This window comes from Bos grunniens, chromosome 14 (genome assembly GCF_055505025.1).
Source record: "Bos grunniens cultivar Pamir isolate PY7600 chromosome 14, Bosgru_T2T1.0, whole genome shotgun sequence".
Classification (NCBI taxonomy): Eukaryota; Metazoa; Chordata; class Mammalia; order Artiodactyla; family Bovidae; genus Bos; species Bos grunniens.
The window spans coordinates 68926550-68947318 of record NC_141178.1 but is presented as its reverse complement, the minus strand read 5'-3'; the positions used below and the strand labels follow the sequence as shown (position 1 = coordinate 68947318).

General features: G+C 43.4%; 2 protein-coding genes across 37 annotated transcripts in view; one reads left to right on the top strand and one right to left on the bottom strand.

Annotated features, from left to right (window-relative positions):
• LOC147359626 (uncharacterized) overlaps positions 1-20769 on the bottom strand; it is a 243029-nt gene that overhangs the window by 120876 nt on the left and 101384 nt on the right. For 4 of the 35 annotated variants that reach the window (XR_015141029.1, XR_015141027.1, XR_015141016.1 and 1 more), the window contains 2 exons: positions 10231-10355; positions 8198-8680 (listed from right to left, as the gene is read on the bottom strand). The exons of 18 other annotated variants lie outside the window; for them this stretch is intronic. The gene's annotated coding sequence lies outside the window, so the exon portion shown is untranslated. Of the gene's footprint in view, positions 1-1366; positions 8681-10230; positions 10356-10942; positions 11526-13906; positions 14312-20769 lie in introns of those variants that run through there. 13 more of the 35 variants (XR_015141034.1, XR_015141021.1, XR_015141019.1 and 10 more) reach the window with 10 other exon arrangements.
• The window catches only part of LOC147359629 (uncharacterized), a 675420-nt gene that overhangs the window by 614519 nt on the left and 40132 nt on the right, over positions 1-20769 (top strand). The window lies entirely within an intron of this gene.

Genomic DNA, 20769 nt, shown 5'->3' with positions numbered 1-20769 from the left:
TCACGTGAAATGCTGGGCTGGATGAAGCACAGCTAGAGTCAAGATTTCTGGGAGAAATATCAATAACCTCAGATATGCAGATGATACAACCCTTATGGCAGAAAGTGAAGAGGATCCTCTTGATGAAGGTGAATGAGGAGGATGAAAATGAAAATGCTGTCTTAAAACTCAAAATTCAAAAAACTAAGATCATAATATCTGGTTCCATCACTTCATGGCAAATAGATGGTGAAACAATGGAAACAGTGATAGATTCTATTTTCTTGGGCTCCAAAATCACCTCACATGGTGACTGCAGCCACAAACTTAAAAGACATTTGCTCCATGGAAAAAAGCTATGACAAACTTGGACAGCATATTCAAAAGCAGAGACATTACTTTGCTAACAAAGCTCTGTCTAGTCAAAACTATGGTTTTTCCAGTAGTCATGTATGGATGCGAGAGTTGGACCATAAAGAAGGCTGAACCACTGAAAAATTGATACTTTTGAACTGTGGTGTGTTGGAGAAGACTCTCGAGTCCCTTGGACTGCAAGGTGGTCAAACCAGTCAATCCTAAAGGAAATCAATCCTGCATATTCATTAGAAAGACTGATGTGAAACTGAAGCTCCAATATTTAACCACTGATATGAAGAGCCAACTCACTGGAAAAGACCCTGATGCTGGGCAAGATTCAAGGCAGGAGAAGGGGATGACAGAGGACGAGATGGTTGGAGAGAATTTCTGATTCAATGGACATGAGTTGGAGCAAGCTCTGGGAAATGGGGAAGGACTGTGAAGCCTGGCACGCTGCAGTCCATAGGGGCCCAAATAGTTACATGACTGAGTGACTGAACAACTACAGAAGCAGGCCCCGAGCAGAGAAGCAACAGCATGTGGTTTATTTTAGAGGGGTCAGAGATGCTGGCAGGGCAACGGCACGGTGACACGGGAGGAGGAAGGCAAAGAGGGGTTTGGTACATACTCAGTAACCACAGAGAACAACCAGAGTATCATTCCTCCAGAAATACATGGGAAGTTGTGAACAATGCCTGCCCCAGGAATATTCCAGCCAAGGCCTGAGGAGGCTGGGCTACTTACCCAACACCCAGCAGCTATTGGTTAGGCCCTCCATCGTCAGTTGCTTAGTCATGCCTGACTCTTTGTGACCCCATGGACTGTAGCCTGCCAGGCCCTCAGAATACTGGGGTGGGTTGCCATTTCCTTCTCCAGGGGATCTTCCTGAGTCAGGAATCAAACCCAGGTCTCCTGCATTTCAGGCAGATTTTTTACCATCTGAGACACCAGGGAAGCCCAGACCCTCCATTACCAGATATCATTTCCTGGTCAGGGCTCCAATAGCCTAAGGACAGATTCAAATGAACAATTATTTCAACAAATAATAATGTTTTAATTTTACTCAATGCCATCTCAAGAACACAGATGTACAGGCACACATATACCTTTATAAAATAAACACATGTTAAGTATCCATTTTATATTGATATAGTTTATAAATATATATATATACTCACATAACTTAGTATTGAAATACCTTTATAACATATGGGTACACATATGCATACATAATATACATATACATGCACATATATATATTATATCCATTTTATACATATAAGGAAATTAAAGAGTAGTGAGGTAGTATGTGAAGAAAAAGAACACAGTCTTTAGCACTAGACAGATTGAGATTTAAACCCTATCTTGGACTGAAACTAGCAGAGTGACCCTGGAGAAGTTATTTAACCTGTCTGTGCCTATAATTTGAGGATTATAATGCCCCTTTCCTTGGGTATGTAGGAGGACTAAATAAAGTAATGTTGTGATAATAACAGCTACCATTTGGGGGAATCTACCCTATACCTGGCATTGTGCTAAACACTTAATGTATGTTACTGCATTTCATTGTCTCAGTCTTATGTGACTAGTTTAATATTACACTTCCATAAGGACCACGAGAATTGAGCAAAGGCTTGTAAACTGCATACAACACTGTTAGCACAATGGTCTTATAAATCCAGAGGCTGAGGAAGAAGCACTGCCCAGGAGGAGGAAGACAAAGAGGTTGGGGGTGGGGTGAATGTGACACTCCTCTTTCCACACCCCTGCAGAAGAAGCTGCCCTGCAGAATCAACTGCTTGACAGACTGCACCTTTTAAACACCTTTAAAAGTAAACACCTTTACTACTCCCGTAAATCAGGCTGTCTAACAGTACAATATTTATTTCCTAAAAGAAAAAGATTTGATTTAGCTATTTACTTACAGGGCAAGAGTAATGTGCGTGTGTGTTCAGTCATGTCCAACTCTTCACAACCCCAAGGACTGTAGCTCACCAGGCTCCTCTGTCCATGGAATTTTTCAGGCAAACTGCAGTGGGTTGCCATTCCCTACTCCAGGGGATCTTCCTGACTCAGGGATCGAAACTGTGTCTCTTGTGTCTTCTGCATCAGTAAGTGGATTCTTTACTGAGGCACCTGGAATTGATGCTTTTGAACTGTTGTGTTGAAGACTCTTGGGAGTCCCTTGGACTGCAAGGAGATCAAACCTGTCAATTCTAAAGGAAAGCAGTCCTGAATATTCATTGGAAGGACTGATGCTGAAGCTGAAGCTCCAATACTTTGGCCACCTGATGCAAAGAACTGACTCAGTGGAAAAGACCCTGATGCTGGAAAAGATTGAAGGCAGGAGAAGAAAGGGAAGACAAAGGATGAGATGGTTGGATGGTATCACCAACTCAATGGACATGAGTTTGGGCAGGCTCCAGGAGTTGGTGATAGACAGGGAAGCCTGGCGTGCTGCAGTCCATGGGGTTGCAAAGAGTTGGACACGACTGAGCAACTGAACTGAACTAAGATACCTGAGAAGCCCCAAGAGTAACTTCATCATGGTCTAAATATACATTTATAAGTAAAGGCAGAAAATCAATGAGCAGGGTAACAGAGGTGACAGACCCTGTGCACTGTGCTGTGTGAGTGAGTGAGCACCACCATCTGACTTTTCCTGGCCCCTGAAATCCATGGTTATTTGTGAGGGCTACACCTCAAAATGAACTCCAATGGACAAGCATGCAGAAATGGAAAAGCCATACTGGCTTTGTTCCTGGCCCTTGAACCCATGCAACACAGTTCTGGCATTTGCTGTCCCTCCACCTGGAACAGCTTTCCCCCAGGGAGCCATGTGACCCACTCCCTGACTACATCCATTTCTGTCATCAAATGTGCATCCTGAGACCCTTCCAGCACCTTATCCAAAACAACGTCCTCCCGACCGGCAAGCTCTCTCCCCAGTCCTGCTGCATCTGTCCTTTGTGGCATTTAGCACTACATGACACTTCAAATGTCACTGAATTCCTTTACTGTTGCTGTTAAGTCACTGTCATAATCAACTCTTCTGACCCTACAGACTGTAGCCCACTGGGCTCCCCTCCTCCAGGGGATCTTCCCAACCCAGGGACGGAACCTGTGTGTCTTACATCTCCTGCACTGGCAGGCGGGTTCTTCACCACTAGCACCACCTGGGAACCCATCGAAGTTGAATCCACTAATTTTAAACTGCTCATCCTATGGTGACCTCATGCTACACTAGGACTGAGTGAGCACCACGGTTCCCATTCAAAAGATAGAGAAGCTCTGGTTCAGAGAAGTTAAAGGGCTTGCCCAAGGTCATGCAGCCATTTAGTTGTTGGGGAGACAGGTGGCTGAGGTTAGAACACAAAAATCTGGATTTGAATCTAGCAAATGTTTTCATTAGGCGCAAAATAGGAAACTGATTCCCTGCACATCACCACCACCTGCCACAACACCCTCGTGATCACAGAAGACAGTGATCATCCACCAGTGGTTCTCCTTCCGCTGGACCAGGGCGGGCCTTCCAGTCAGCCTCCGTCAGGCAATAGATGTTCAGAGAGATTAACCTGCCTCCCCGCCTTCTATCATACTGCCTCTTTTGTTTTCTCCTGGCCACCTGGCCACAAGATGGAGACGACACATGGCTTAAGTTCTAGAAAGGGTCTTTAGGGATGACTTACTGAAAAGTTTACCAGTTGCTTGGCACTATTTCACAATATGTACAAGTATATTACTGTCATTGTGACATATTGTGCTGGGATGAATTGTGTATTTTATACACATATACACACAGAGTCATAAAATAGGATTATAAATTATGTGTAAGAACAGGAGTATATGCCTTAAAATATTTATTTCATTGCCATTACAGACGCAGCTCATATTTATACTTTATAGAAACTAGAAAGAATGAATCTAATCTTTGATACTAGAGGATTACATGTTTCAGAAGGTCCTAAATCTTTTGTGCCTGCAGTATCAGATTGAGGAAACTGGTCTTGATAATGCATGTGTTTTATTTGTTTTGCACAGGCCAAGACCAGAGAACTGTCTTCCTTTTAAGAAGTACATCCATGGAATTTGATTTATACCCAAGCAATAATTGTGATGCATGATTATTTTGCAAATAGATGGTCCTGGTAGAATTTCTTTATACCTGATTTCTCAGTAACTACCTGGGGTTCTAATTAAAATTCGCTCTTGGTATATGTAATAGCATCTGATAATGTTATCCTTACCTCATTATGTAATAATTACATCTGTGGCTTTTGGTTTTGTTTTTAATTAGCTTCCACAATTCTCTCACAAATGACGTGGGGCAACCAACACAGTTCACTTTCTATGATATAAAAACGCATAAAGGACATAAAAAGCATCCAGAGTTAATTAGGACACCATGAGGCAAATGTCAATGGCTTGAGATGGATAGACTGGGGTGTATTTTATGCATTCTGCTCTCTTGTACATCAGTTCCTATGACAGGGCTGTGCCCATGGCAGAGGAAACCTCGTGGATATTTTCAAAGGCAGACACCCGCTTAAAGTGGTGCCTCTGTGTTGGGGGCCAGAGTGAGGTACTCCGCCCGTGACAAAGGTCATGAGGAAGGAGGCTCGACATACGCAAAGGCGGGATCGAGCCTCAGGAGTCCCCCTGGAACTCCTCGAGCATCTACCCCCATAACCAGAGCCTGCCTACTTTACTACTTTGTGCTCACCTACACTTCTGACTTTACGGGGGGCTGTCCCCCACCACCTCTTTTGGAGAAGGAGTTAACCTAGAGCTCCAGTCAATAAAAACTCTTGGGTGTGACAAGAGTGTTTTAACCTACAAACTCCTCTGAAGGTTCTCTAGCCTGCCTGACAGGCTCGTCGGGCCACATGTGATTGCTCACAGCCTCCCAACCATGAGAGGCACGAGATGCTTTAAACCCTCTAAAAACAGGTTCTTTAGAGAAGTTAGAAAACTATAAGTATAGTGGGCTAATTAGAAATTGTGTTGGTGAAGGGTTTTTCATTTGTTGAGCCAATGTTTGTTGCTAAGTCTCCACATCCCCTGCCCTTACACACATTAATGAATATATAGAAGAAATAAGTATTAACCTTTGATATTAATCACGTTAGACCTTAGGTTAAGTAAATTCTTTCCTTAACTAAAACCCACTACACCCTCACCCTGTAGGAATGTAACTTTATTTGGGTGGCGTCTGTTTTGAGAATAATCAGCCCTGGAGAAATAAGTGTCCGATTGACTGACCGCTGTCACAAGGAGAGGGTCGTAAATTGTCAGCAGGCCCCCCTGGCCAGAAGATGATGTAACACCCCTAAGACCTCTGTATACATTTGTGTGAAGCACCTGACTTTAATAAAAGTCAGGACTGCTGTCCCCACGTGACTTTTGTATAACATCTCAGTGTATAAAAACAGACTCTGGAAAATAAAGAATTGGGATCAGTTTCTCGAAATACTGGTCTCCCCATGTCGCTCTCTCTCTCACTCTGGTTGAGTCTCCATCTGGAGCGCGGAACCCACCATGCTTACTAATTATGCCTGGGCTTCTAAGATCCGACCGGGGAGGCCTCAGTGTCTCCTCTCCTTCGGGAGAACGGAAGGACGCCTGCGGCCTACGTAAGTGGTGCAAACTTCTTGTCTTGAAGTTTTATTGGTCTCCCGCGTAAACCAAGCTACTCAGCCTCTTTTCTCCACTGAATTTTCCTACTGAGCTATCCTTATTCTATTACTCTTTATATCTTTAATTAATATCTAATTGAAGCTATTGTATCCTGATCCTCGCCTATGCCGTCTCTCCTTCGAATACCCTGGATCAGCCGGGGCTGGTCCCCGGCACCTCTGCATGCTGCTGACTTCATGGCCTTTAGTCTTGTTTCATTTACTTCACATCAGAGCCTTGCACCACACTCGCTGTGGAAGTCTGGAAAGCCTGGAGGGGTTGGCACATGGTGATAGGCAGTATCAGAGAAAGAACCAGAGGAATAAGAAGTGGGGCTTAACCCAGGCCCCGTGGCCCATTTGAGGGGGAGTAAGGAGGATGGAGGGCTGCCGTCATGTCTAAACTCATCTCACCCCTTGGACTGGGTCTGTGCAAGAGAAAGATTTAAAGTCATGTGCTTCAGATTTAAAATGTCACATCACTTTATATGAAAAAGCTGGGGAGGCCAAATGACATCTGGGCTACAGCAATTTTATATTCAAAATAAAAATTCAGCAGGCATCTGTTGAGAACATGAGGCTCTGTGCCAGTGGATTGTTCTTGAGCGGAACATAATAATGCCTTAGTTGTGGATAATAACTATCTTGTTTCCTAACTAATTTGCTAATTCAGTTTTACCTCCTGGGCTTGAGACCTGTCACATCCCTGTTTAAGAACCTTCAGTGGCTCTTTTCTACTATCTAGGAGATCAATGCTAAGTGCCTAGACTGGCATCAAAGACTTCCAGAGAGGTCCCCCAAATATACATCTTGCTGGGCTCTCTAGTGTTCCTCTTAAAGAACATTCCATTCCAATCTTTCTGGTGCCAAAAGTCAAGCTTTATACATTTCTACTTCTGTGCCTTTCTCTCTCTCCCCTCTGCTCTCCACATCCTACCCACACAAACATGAAGCCTTAGCATTCACTTCATACTCTTATTTCTTCTATATAAGCCTGGCAGATCCTGGTCTTTGCACTGCAAGCCCCATGTGTCACTATCTTGAATGTACAAAGACTCTGTGACTTCATACATGAAAGACCTACTTAGGAGCAATGGAGAGCTGAGGGCTAAATCGTGGTTTTCTGAGTCAGAAAACCATCACCCCACTCTCCACGTCCATACCTGGCTGCCTGTGTTCATGTGTAAGAAACATATAGGCCCACATGCTGCAGTCTCACTCACCGTGATGACCCAGTTAGATATTCCAAGACAGTTTACACAGCAAACAGTTCTGAGTACTGGTCAAGTGAGGAACCTCAGTGAGAAGTTTATATGAACCATCTCACGGGGACACTCACAGCACCTTGTGAGGTTAGGGTTAGGTAGGTTGGGGTTATGTATATCCTCAAGAAGGTAGGTAATTCAGGTTCAGTGAGGTTAAATGACTCGTCAGAGGTCACATAGCTAGAATGGAACCTGGCAGGGCACATGTATTATTTCACATCCCTAGCAATTACTGGTAAGGGATCCCCTCCCCTAGTCACTGAAGACCATTCCTACAAGGTCACGGCTCTGGGAAAGTCTCCCAAAAGCTTGCATGGCTCCAGTTCAGAAGTGTCCTGCCAAAAGTCAGAGATTCAGAACAATGAGGAAGTTTGTGCATTCTCATTCACAGGTTGGACTATATGGCTTCAAGTCAAATTTACTGGAAGGATGATGACCAACAGATTGTCTCGTTCAGAATACCACTCTTTTCCTTACATTCTGTCTTCCCAAGGAAGGGAAGGCTTAAGGACAACTGCAAGCATGATGTCCTTGCAGGCTTCACACATCTATCAGACTGAATGGCTATCTTCATCCTCATTTGCAGAGCTCTCTGTCACTTAGAAGAACAACATTAACACTAAGTCATGTGATTCTCACAAAGACATTTTCAGATAGGAGAGAACAGTGGTGTTAACTATTTTCAGTGTTCCCAATCATAGGTAAGGAAACAGAAGCTTTGAATGACGGAAATTATCCATGAGCTTGTAGACAAAAAGAAAGGGTATAGACAGAGTTCTCTTTCTTCATCAGATTAGCAGTTACATGATATTCATTTTGTTCTCATTCATTGAGCTGTGTATTCTGCTTTGTGCAATTTTACATATGTAGCACACTTGCAACAAAGAAAGGTTAAAGATGGGTATAAAAGGACATAATTAATTTAACTGAATCTCAAGACCATATATATTTCACACACACATTTCAAAATATACATATTTCAGACACACACACATACTGTTCTTTGTCATCTTTGTCAGAGCTGTGTAGTATTCCATTTTATAGATTTACAGTAGTTTACTTCACAGTATCTTCCTGATTGAATTTGCCGCTAGTCTTTGGTGTTAACTTTACATACTACAAAACAATCCAAGTACACGTTCATCTGTGCATATGCGTGGGTAAAATACCTTATTTAAAATATTAGTCCTTCAAGAGGACCCTGGGGTCTGGCCCCTCTCCTTCAGACCAGGTCTTACAAACGGGGTGGAAAGCTCCTCCTCCCTTCTATAAAAATACTTTCTGTACTGATAGCGGTCTGTGTTCTCTTTCCTCTTGTGATCCCAGGGAGGCCAGAAAGCAAAGGCATGCATCCTCTCTTCCACACTGTGTCTCGATTTCTGAAGAATAAATGATGAGGGAATTCTTGCAGTTCAAAAAATAAAAATAAAATATTAGTCCTTGACCAAGCATTTGTATTAAATTTGATAGTTACTGTCAAATTGCCCTCCAAAAATCTGTATCTGTTCTTGATAAAAATTCTTATTTCTTCACACCTCACCAATATGATGATAATCAAACTGACAAACCAATCCAACCTGGACAAACTCCTCACTGGTGGTGTAATGTTCATTTCTTTAATTATACACGATGCTGAGCATTTTTCCATATGCTAATAAGCCAATTTTTTTTTTTAATCAATCAGCTTACTCATGTTTCTTTTGACCAAATGATCTCTTACTAATTTGTAATAGCTCATTATGCAGGAGACCTGGGTTCGATCCTTAGGTCGGGAAGATCCCCTGGAGAAGGGAAAAGCTACCCACTCCAGTATTCTGGCCTAGAAAATTCTATGGACTGTATAGTCTATGGGGTTTCAAAGAGTTGGACATGATTGAGCAACTTTCACTCTCACTTTATCTGTTGAGAAAAACAGTCCTTTAAGTGTCATTCATTACACTTTTTCTCCTGGACGGAAATGTTATAATTTTATGTAGCCAATTTTTTCAGTCTTTTCTCTTAGAAAGAAAAGTGAAAGTGAAGTCGCTCAGTCGTGTCCGACTCTTTGCGACCCTGTGGACTGTAGCCCACCAGGCTCCCAGAATCCCACCATGGGATTCTCCAGGCAAGAATACTGGAGTGGGTTGCCATTTCCTTCTCCAGTGGATCTTCTAGACTCAGGGATCAAACTTAGGTCTCCTGCACTGCAGGCAGACACTTTAACCTCTCAGCCACCGGGGGGTTTTACAACTTGTTTGGGAGGAAACTCTCCATTCCAAGATTGCTTAAGGACATATTTTCTCTAATGCTGCATTCTTAAGGGGATTTGCCTAATAAGATTTTCCTGTCTCTGGGCAACTAAATGTTGTCAACAATATTCAGGTATGGTCCTAACCAGATGAATTTCATACCTAAAGGGTTCTTTAATGTGAGCTTCTACAAAGACGATCAAAAGATATAACTGAACACGACTATTGCCACTATATAATATGGTACATAGGGTTTACTGAACAATGGACTAAATTTTTATATTGTACAACAGACTACAGATACTGTTTGGTGGGTTTCTGCTACCCAACCATCATTCCTCATCACAAAGGAAATGAAAATAGTTAGCCAGACATAGTCTAAGCTCTCATCTAATTCCTCTTCCTTTTGCCTTTTCTGTTATTTTTTAAGTTGAGATATAATTGACAAACAACATTGTGTAAGTTTAAGATACACAACATGTTGATCTGAAACATTTACTTATGCAATGTGATTATCACACTAATCATATTAGCTAATACCTCCAACATGTCACAAATTATCAATTCTTAAATTCTTTAAATTAAATGTCACACCTCCCAGCTGATCTAGTCTGAAATGCTTCTTCATGTGTTGAGATCTCTATTACTTCTGTGGAGTTGGCAGGTTGAGTCTCAGTTTCTACTGTGCAAAAGGGTCAAAGTTCACTCAACATACAGAGGCCTTACCTCAAGTATTCCAAGGAAACTTGCTTCCTTCAGCAGAATATGAAACATCTGTGCAGCTAGTAAGTGATTATCCCAAGATGTTTCCATTTGCTGTCACTCCTTCACTGCCTTGCCCTCTGCTGTCTCTGGTTTGGGGAAGAGAAAAAACAGGCTCTAGCAGTCGTAAGACCAGCCACTGTTGTTAGAGCCTATACACAAACTACTACCTCACTACTTCTTACACTACTTACAGAAGAGAAAACAGAGGCCCTCAGAGTGATTTGCCCACCATGCAAGGCCAGAGAGACATACAGGTAGGAACTAAATCTAGGTCAAACTTCAGATTGACCTCTTAAGTATCACACAAGATACCCATGTGAGAAATTAAAAGGTATCACAGGACCTCAATGGAGAGGCAAAGAAAGAATACCTTTGGCTGAAGAGATCCACAAAAAAAGCAGACCTTTGGGAAGAGTCTCAGTAATACCAGGTGCCCCCTCTCCCCAGGTTTAGCACAACAATAGTCCTTTACAAAGAATATCCTACACCCGCTCATTGGAACAAACAGGGCTCCCAGGGACTCCCCTTTCCCTTGCTGGCTTGTTCTCTGATAGTTGCAGATGGTGGTGTGGCTGGCTGACTTTTTGTCTAGACAGAACCGACTCCCCACAGCTCACATAATCCCTCAGATGCTGCCAGGCCACCTCCACCTCCTCTCTTCCCTCCTCCTCACTATTCAGTATTCTCCGGGCTGCTGCCATCCTGTGGAAAGGAACACATCAAAGCCAGATGGAGTCATTCTTTCTGGGCGCTCGTGTCCTTTCTCTCTTCTCTTTTTCCTGGAACATTAATATTAATAGCTTGTTTCTTTGCAGCTGCTTTCTTCTCCAACCTCAAGGGACCGGAACCTTTTCTTGGACTTTGTGACAGACGGAGGAGGCCTCATTTGAAGGCGGGGAGAGACGCACTGGGGGAGCACAGGCGCGGATGCTGTCTCTGATGTAATCCCGGGCCGCCCAGTGCAAGCATGTGACGTTGCTCCACTGCCAGCCCAGTCCAGCCAAATATTCTGTGTAATATGTGTCCCTTCAGAGGAAGAGAAAGAGATCTGCAAACAATCTAGCCAAAGGCCAGTGAAATCATCCCTGATCAATAATCAGTGGTTCTGCCGCCAGACTCTGCACTAGTATCTCATCTCATATAATCACCATAATTCTACCAGCTTAATATTGGTATCCTCCTTTAATAGACAGGGAAACTCAGGCTCAGAGAGAGGCAGCCAGTTGCCTACATCTCACACAGCTTGGGAGGCTGAAAGTTAAAACTCAAATCTCCTTCTAACTAATTTCCCATATACTTCTTTTTGTCTCTGTTTTCTGAGAGTTCAGCCTGCTGCTTTTGTGCTCGGTGGACCCCATAACATCAGCACTTGAGAGCTGACACGGTAAGACCAGACTTTGTGGGTCTGACTTCTCCCCTCTCACGCCCACTCCAGTCAAATCTGACGTGGTCTCTGAGGTTCATGGAAGCTCTGGAATGGAGACTCGTGAAGCCAGAAGGTGTTGGCCAGATCTGTGCTCACTGGCCCTCAGAGAATGGTCGATTCCCCCACTGCGCTTTCCCATGGTGGGCTGGAGGGCAGCTGCACATCCAGAATAAGAGGAGATGTTCCAGGCTGACTGGGGTGAATCCCAAAACATCAACGGCCATCTTGGCAAGGGGAAAGCTGACAGCGCTCCAACTTCAAGCTCATGGACACAAGATACGAAAGTGACAAAAGACACCACACCTCTGTAGTTTTAACTTTCAATGCAGTCTCAGGACATTCAAAGTCTAAAATGGTCAAAATATCTGGAAATTTCATGATTTACAAGGCTTTGTGTGATATGGCTTTGGTGGGCTTTTACAGTCTCACCGTGAACAACTCTTTCTGACTCTCAGCTCTGATCAAGGCAGCCTCCTTTTGATTCCTCAAATACAACAGATTCCTCCCTGACTGATGGCTTTCCAGGCTCAGGGCTGCTCCCCCTGCCATTTATTTGAGTGAGTGAAAGTCACTCAGTCGTGTTCGACTCTTTGCAACCCCATGGCCTATATAGTCCATGGAGTTCTCCAGGTCAGAACACTGGAGTGGGTTGCCATTCCCCTTCTCCAGGGGATCTTCCCAACCCAGAGATCGAACCCAGGTCTCCTGCATTGCAGGTGATTCTTTACCAGCTGAGCCACAAGGGAAGCCCAAGAATACTGGACTTATCTCTACTAGTCTTTTGGGTTGGGAACAGCAACCCACTCCAGTATTCTGGCCTGGAGAATTCCATTGACTGTATGGGGTCTCAGAGAGTTAGATACAACTGAGCAACTTTCACTTTCACTACTTATCTTTTGAGCTTCTTTGTTCTGCCATGTCAGATTAGGTGAGTTCATCAGACTGGGCAGCCACGGGGCACTGATTTATATAGGCCGTTCAAACATCAACAGTGCATTTTCCTATGAAGAGCCAGATAGTAAATATTTTCAGCTCTATGGGTCGTATAGTTTCCGGTGCATCTACTCAATCCTGCTGCTGTAGTGTGAAAGCCAGTACAGATAATACATAAACGAACAGGTGTAGCTGTGGGTTCCAAAACAACCTTTTTCACCAAAACAGGTGGCAGGCTGGATTTGACCTGTGGGCCATAGTTTGCTGACCTTTCCTCTAGGACATCACTGAAATATAGAACTTTGGAAGCAATTAACTCAGGTTTACACAGTAAACTAACAAAACACACAAACCAATCTTAATTTCAGAAATGTTAATCATATGTTGAGTATAAACTGAAGCAAATATTTCTTGCTGGGCTGAGCCCACCTGTGATGCATATTTTTTAAGAGATGCAAGCTAAGACAGGGCACAGCCAAATAAATTAATCAATTTTTTAGAAAGGGGGGGACCTTCTGAGTAGTGTAGTGGCTAAGACCCCTTGCTCTCAATACAGGAGACCTGGATTTAGACCCTGGTCAGGGAATTGAACCCCACATGCCACAACTAAGAGTTGAAATGTCACAACAAAGATCATACAAGACCCAGCTAAGACAGGGTGCTGCCCAATAAATAAATACATGGCAAAAAAAAGATGCATATTATCAGCAGTCAGCTGAGATCTGGACTCCTAATTCATGGAGTGAAATGGGAGCAAATTATTTTCATATACACATATTGGATCATTTAACATGTTTCACAAGATGCTGTCTCGGGAAATTGCAAAAGAAAACTTAAGCGAGAATAAGAACTATGGAAATGTAGAAAACATTTTGCTTAAAGTATGCAAGACTATCAATTCTGCTTGTCAGTGGAAGTGAATTAATGGATGGAACTATTTTGGTATACAATTTTCATTAATCTAGCATAAGTTTCTCGGAAGTCTGGCTACAGGCAAGCCACAGGTTCCATGGCTGTGCCCTCTGTTTGTTCCACCCACCTCTCTCAGGCAAGCCAAATTACAGGCTCTGCTGCTATCAGTTTTATTTTTGGATACACAGACCTCCCACCAGCTTCCAGTGTCTGCTGGAGTCTAGCAAGAGGCAGACAGAGGAAGTTTTCTTCATGCTTCAGCCATTACTGGGATACTTACTATGGGTCAGGGGACACAGGTGAATTAAACACTGAGTCTACCGATCAGGATCTCCCTGATCAGGTAAGTAGGCAGGTAACACTCACACATGGAATGCAATTCAAAGGAATCAAAATGACGCACAGCACTGAAGAATGCAGCCACATACGAGGACCACCTACGTCGTGTAGTGCTGAACCGTGTGCATCCTTGTAGTCAGCTTGCAGCCGGAGCCTTGGGCTGTCTGGACACAGGCAGAGGTTACATAGGCGCATTGTTGTTGTTGTTACTGTTGAGTCACTAAGCCGTGTCTGATTCTTTTGCTATCCTGTGGACTGTAGTCCCGCCAGGCTCCTCTGTCCATGGGACTTCCCAGGCAAAATACTGGAGTGGGTTGCTATTTTCTTCTCCAGGGGATCTTCCGCACCCAGGGACCAAACTCAAACCTGCATCGCCTTCTTGGCAGGCAGATTCTTTACCACTGAGCAATGGGGGAAGCCAATACTGGGGCGCTGGAAGACATCAAGGGCTAAGAGTAAGGGTACTGTTGGAGAACACGGGTGACCAGAGCAAAAGACAAATGTGTTTAGATTTTGCATGAGGTCAGGTTCCCCCAGACTCTCCCACAAATGCCCATTAGATCAGTTGGTTAATTGAGGTATAACTCTTCACTGGCCCATGGGTTATAGATGGGGTGGCACTGCCAGGAACAGAATGCTTTCCTTTAATTCTTGCCTCTTTTCTACCTCCCTTAATAATTAGCGTGATTTCCAACCACCCACCTCCCACCACCAAATATCTCACTCAGTTATAGCAAGATAATTGCTGAGAGTCCCTAGCAGTGTCATATGGGGGCCCCATAGATGTAGCAAGAACTAAAAGGAGAAAGCCATTAGGTTGTGTGAGATGCTTGGAAGCATTCTGTAACCTTCCCAGCTATGGTAGAAGAAGAAATGGTGCACCCAGAATGCAGATGTTAGGACTGGGTCACCAGCCTAAACAAAGATGGAAGACAGACTTGTACTCCTCCGACCTGGCGGATCTGTCACTCTGCAAAAGCTGCTAGCGACAGATCTGAGATCATCTCACAAAGCACATTGATAAATCCATGCCTGTCTACCACATTAATACGTACTCTCACTCACATACATATCCTGAAAAGATCTTTAGTAAAATGGACATGGAACAATGGACTGGTTCCAAATTGGGAAAGGAGTATGTCAAGGCTGTATATTGTCACCCTGCTTATTTACTTCAATGCAGAATACATCATGTAAAACGCTGGGCTGGATGAAGCACAAGCTGGAATCAAGATTGCTGGGAGAAATATCAATAACCTCAGATATGAAGATGACACCATCCTTATGGCAGAAAGTGAAGAGGAACTAAAGAGCCTCTTGATGAAAGTGAAAGAGGAGAGTTAAAAAGCTGGCTAAAAACATAACATTCAGAAAAACTCAGATCATGGCATCTGGTCCCATCACTTCATGGCAAATAGATGGGGAAACAATGGAAACAGTGGCAGACTTTATTTTCTTGGGCTCCAAAATCACTGCAGATGTTAACTGCAGCCATTAAATTAAAAGATGCTTGCTCCTTGGAAGAAAAGTTATGACCAACCTAGAGAGCAAGTTAAAAAGCAGAGACATTACTTTACCAGCAAAAGTCCCCCTAGTCAAGCTATGATTTTTCCAGTAGTCTTGTATGGATGTGAGAGTTGGACCATAAAGAAAGCTGAGCGCCAAAGAATTGATGGTTTTGAACTGTTGGACAAGACTCTTGAAAGTCCCTTGGATTGCATGGAGATCCAACCAGTCAATCCTAAAGGAAATCAATCCTGAATATTCATTGGAAGGACTGATGATGAAGCTGAAGCTGTAATACTTTGACCACCTGATACGAGGAGCTGATTCACTAGAAAAGACCCTGATGCTTGGAAAGATTGAAGGCAGGAGGAGAAGGGGACGACAGAGGATGAAGTGGTTGGATGGCATCTCTGACGCGATGGATGTGAGTTTGAGCAAGCTCCAGGAGTTGGTGATGCACAGGGAGGCCTGCAGTGCTGCAGTTCATGGGGTTGCAAAGAGTGGGACATGACTGAGCAACCGAACTGAATTGAACTACTAAAATGGAATGACTTTTTTCTAAGTCAGTTTCTTCCTACCTCCAATAAATACATTTGTAAGCATACCAAATTATTAGCTTGTGTGGGGCAACTATACTTTTGAGTCCCTCTGATACATTTTCTCATTGCTTATCTTATACTTCTTTTTCATAGAACTTTTCAAAATTTCAATTAGTTAATGTTTTGCTAACTCTTTTCTTTATTGTCTCTCTCCTGATTGTGTACCACATGAGGACAGGGAACGTGTTGGTTGTATTGTTTAGCTTCCTTCAACATTCATCTGCTAAGGGGTTTTCCTGATGACTCAGTGGTAAAGAATCCACCTGCTCAATGCAGGAGATATGGGTGCGACCCCTGGTCCAGAAAGACCCCACATGCTGTGGAGCAACTAAGCTCGTGTGCCACAACTATCGACCCTGTGCTCTAGAGCCCACGTGCGGCAACTACTGAAACCGTGTTCCATGACTACTGAACCTGCGTGCCCTAGACCCCACGCTCTGCACAAGAGAAGTCATCTCAGTGAGAAGTACGCGCACCGCAACTAAAGAGTAGCCCTCACCAGCCACAGCTAGAGAAAAGCCCAAACAGTAAAAAAAAGACTCAGCACAGCCAAAAAAAAAAAAAATTCCATCTGCCGAATGAACAAAGGGATGAAGTGGACACTCCATGGACTTATTTATCACACCTTTCATGGGCAAGCCTCCATTGGGATTGATAGTCTCTGGCTGTAGACACAAACCTGTCAGTATCAGACGCTCCATCTAGAAAGCCCCTCCCTGACATGGGGTGGAACCATCCCCACCTATCCTTGTGGTGGGAAAACAGGATGAGAGGACAGAAGGAAAAGGCTGGTTGGGAGGGAAGACACTTGTCCACTTTGCAATCCAGTTATTAATATTCTGTGGAAAAGAAGAAACCTGTTTAATATTCTATGGCAAATAGGAAACCCAGCACAATAACAAACAACTTTCTGCTGGACATTTCAAGTAATCCAGACTCTAATTCTTCTGTTTGAAAACCTGTTTGAGTCCTGGAGTCAGAGAGCCAAGGCTGAGTTACAGTTTGCAATGCCAACATATTTCTGAGATCACTCCAGGAGACCTAATGGGAAAATTCAAATGAGGCCACCTGCTTTATTACATGTCAAAAGGAGCATCTCCCCTCTTCCCCGGGTGCAATTTATTCTCCTAACCTTACAGCATGGGAAATGGAATTTTTCAATGGATCTTTTTTCCTTCAAAAGTCATCATCTTTACCAAGCCACCAAGCTTTTCATTGAAAATGGATTTAGATAATTTGGAGTTTGGTGTGTCAGATTTCTATTATTATTTTTTTTTCTTTTCAATTTTCTTCTTCTGTTCAGGAAGAGACCCATTCTGCTGTAGTCACGCCCCATTGAACAGAGTCAAACCTGGATATAATTATTTCCTCTGAGGTGAAAGCAGCCTAATATGGAAGAAGCTACTGAAATTGAAATATCAGAAAACCACCAACCCAAGGCAGGGATATTTTTATAATGATGCATTCTCCCAAGAGGCAGGTTATTAAAATGTCAATTCTATATGTGTGTGTATGTATGTATATATATATATATATACACATACATGTATTCACATACATATGTTCACACATATATGCTTATGTGCATATAAATACATATATAGTTTTATATATATGCATATACGTATATAGTCTTCAGGAGGCAGATACACAGTAATTAGTATAGACAGCAGAATCACTTACATCTAATTACAATGGAAAGAGAAGTCATCTTTATAAACTGTCATATATTTAATTAAGAAAACTTAGCATTTGGATGCATGGCTACCAGTTGGTAATGAGGTGAAGAAGAGCAAGTTTCAAGAAAACTGGGACAAGTTCTAAATGTACACTCTGCACCACACTCAAATAACCAAAAACAGACCCTCTAACTGGAGCAGCCATGTACTAAGTTAAAACTCAGGCTCCATCAGGTTTCTCTTCTTGTTATAGAACCACTGGAAGGACTTCCCTCATGGTACAGTGGATAAGGATACTCCTGCCAAAGCAGGAGACATGGGTTCGATCCCTGGGCCGGGAAGATTCCAGATGCCTTAGAGCAACTAAGCCCACACGCCACAACCACTGAGCCCGAGTTCTAGAGCCCGCGCGCTGCGACTGCTGAGTCCACATGTCACTACAACTGAAGCCTGCGCCCCTAGAGCCTGTGGTCCGCAACGAGAGAATCCACTGCAATGAGAAGGCCACGCACCACAATTAGATTCTAGCCCCTACTCGCCGCAACTAGAGAAGGCCTGCAGGCAGCAACAAAGACCCAACACAACCAAGAATAATTTAAAAAGTTATTGAAAAAAAAAAAAATCACTGGGAGCACATCCAGCCACACACCCCGGCTTTAAGAGTTTTCTGTTCTTTAGAAGCGAGCACAGTGGTGTCGTGTGGGCGTGCTGCCCCCTGCTTCCTCTCTAGACACTAAGAGAGACCACTAAGATGCTTAAGGCCTGAATGTGAAGCTCATACAGAAGCCTGATGCTCCACTTGTCTCTCACCAGACAGGATTTCCAGCAAACAACAGTCTGCTCCTGCTACCAGCCTGGCTTGGCTGGTCCCTAGGTGTTTCTGTTGCATGTTTATCTTTTTTGGTTTGTTTGTTTGAGCCCTGATTTGACTTTTACAGAAAATCCACCAAGACAGTTATTTTAGTCCATTCAGACTGCTATAACAGAATTCCACAGACTGGGTGGGTTAGAAACAACAGAAATTTGTCACAGTTCCAGAGGTTGGGAAGTCCAAGATCAAGTGGCCAGCAGATCTGGTGGGAGCCTTCTTACCACAACCTCACATGGCAGAAGGGATGAGAGATCTCTCTGGGTTTCCTCTAATAAAGGCACTATCCCTACTCATGAGGGCCCTACCTCCATCTCCAAAAATCATCATACTATGGATAAGGTTTCAACATATGCATTAAGCAGGGATACAAACATGCCATCCATAGCTGCTGTTGTTATTTAGTTGCTGAGTCTTGTCTGACTGTTTGTGACCCCATGGGCTGTAGCCCACCAGGCTCCTCTGTCCATGGGATTTCCCAGGCGAGAATACTGGAGTGGGTTGTCATTTCCTCCTTCAGGGGATCTTCCCAGGGATTGAACCTCCGTCTCCAGCATTGGCAGGCAGATTCTTTACCACTGAGCCACCTGGGAAATTCGGGGACTCTGAAACTTGTACTTTGTGCTCTGTGTTGCAAAATTTCTTGGCTTAGAGAATGCTAGAGATTGCCAAAGTGAGTGAAATAAGTCAGACAGAGGGGAACTACTGTATGACATTCCTTATATGTGGAATCTTAAGAAAAATATGATACAAATGAACTTACAAAACAGAAAGAGACTCACAGACTTAGAGAATGAGCTTATGGCTGCTAGGGGGAAGGTAGACAGGGGGAAAAGCTAGTTAGGGACATGCACACGCTGCTATATTTAAAATGGATAACCAATGAGGACCTACTGTATAGCACATAGAGCTCTGTTCTGTGTTATGTGGCAGCCTGGATGGGAGGGAAGTTAGGGAGAGAATGGATACATGTGTATGTATGGCTGAGTCCCTCATCACAACATGGTTAATTGGCTATAGTGGTGGTGGTTTAGTGGCTAAGTTGAATCCAACTCTTTGCAACCCCGTGGACTGTAGCCTGCCAGGCTCTTCTGTCCACGGGATTTCCCAGGCAACACTACTGGAGTAGGTTGCCATTTCGTTCTCCAGGGGATCTTCCCAGCCAAGGAATCGAACCTGCATCTCCTGTATTGGCAGGCGGTTTCTTTGCCACTGAGCCACCAGGGAAGCCTTTTATATACAAGTCTCTATAAAAAATCCTGGTGGAAGGATGGGGTGGAGAAGATGGCCTGTTACAAACAAACAAGAATCATATCTCATCTGTCTTAAGAACCTAAACCCAGCACTGTACCTAGAGCCAACTAACTGTCTGCATGTTCTGCTTGCCCCTGACTTATTATGCTCTGACTTCGGTGCTTTTGTATAAGCTATTCCTTAGACATTGAGCTCTCATTATTCTCTGCCTGTTTTCACCTGATTATGCCTGATTCATCTTTCAGACATGCAATTATAGGTGACCTCCTCCAGGAAGCCCTCATTGGAAATCCCTATACACACATCACCATATTGTCCTTAAGTACCTTTGTCACAGAGCCCTCCATCCTAGAATTTAACACTTGAGTTCAATCTCCTATCATCTCCCACTAGATTGAACATTCCATGAGGATACAAATCCTGTCTTATCCAATAACAAATAACCACAGTACTTCCTTGCTATCATCTGCTCAAAGAAATACCACTGAAGGAATGAATCAACTAATGACTTTAAAAATGAGTAGATGAAATCTCAACTTCTTCTATATTGTTTTGAGATGGTTTACTCCAGTGTTTCAATGCCTTAGGTGCCTTACAAGAGAGGAAGGAATCTATGTCCTTTATTCATCCTCGTGTTTAATTCAGAGTCATCACCCAATTCATCTTCAAATATCCTTCTCTCTGGCCAAAATTTGAATTTATCATTTTTCATTTTATTTCTAAGTTGTTAAAGCTCCCCTTGTTGAGTAGAAGACATTTTCAGAGCTCTGCACTCTAAAGCCTATACATTCCTTACATGCCCATACCACCCCCCCGACACACATACATACATGTGCATACATATTTAAGGACTTTATTTTCTACCTTTAAAATGGAAGATGCGGCCATGACTGCTTCTAGAGAGCCTACTGCTTCTGACACTCTGATTTCACAATCCTATAGCTGCTTCATTACCATCTCTTCGACAGTGCTTTTTTTTCCCTC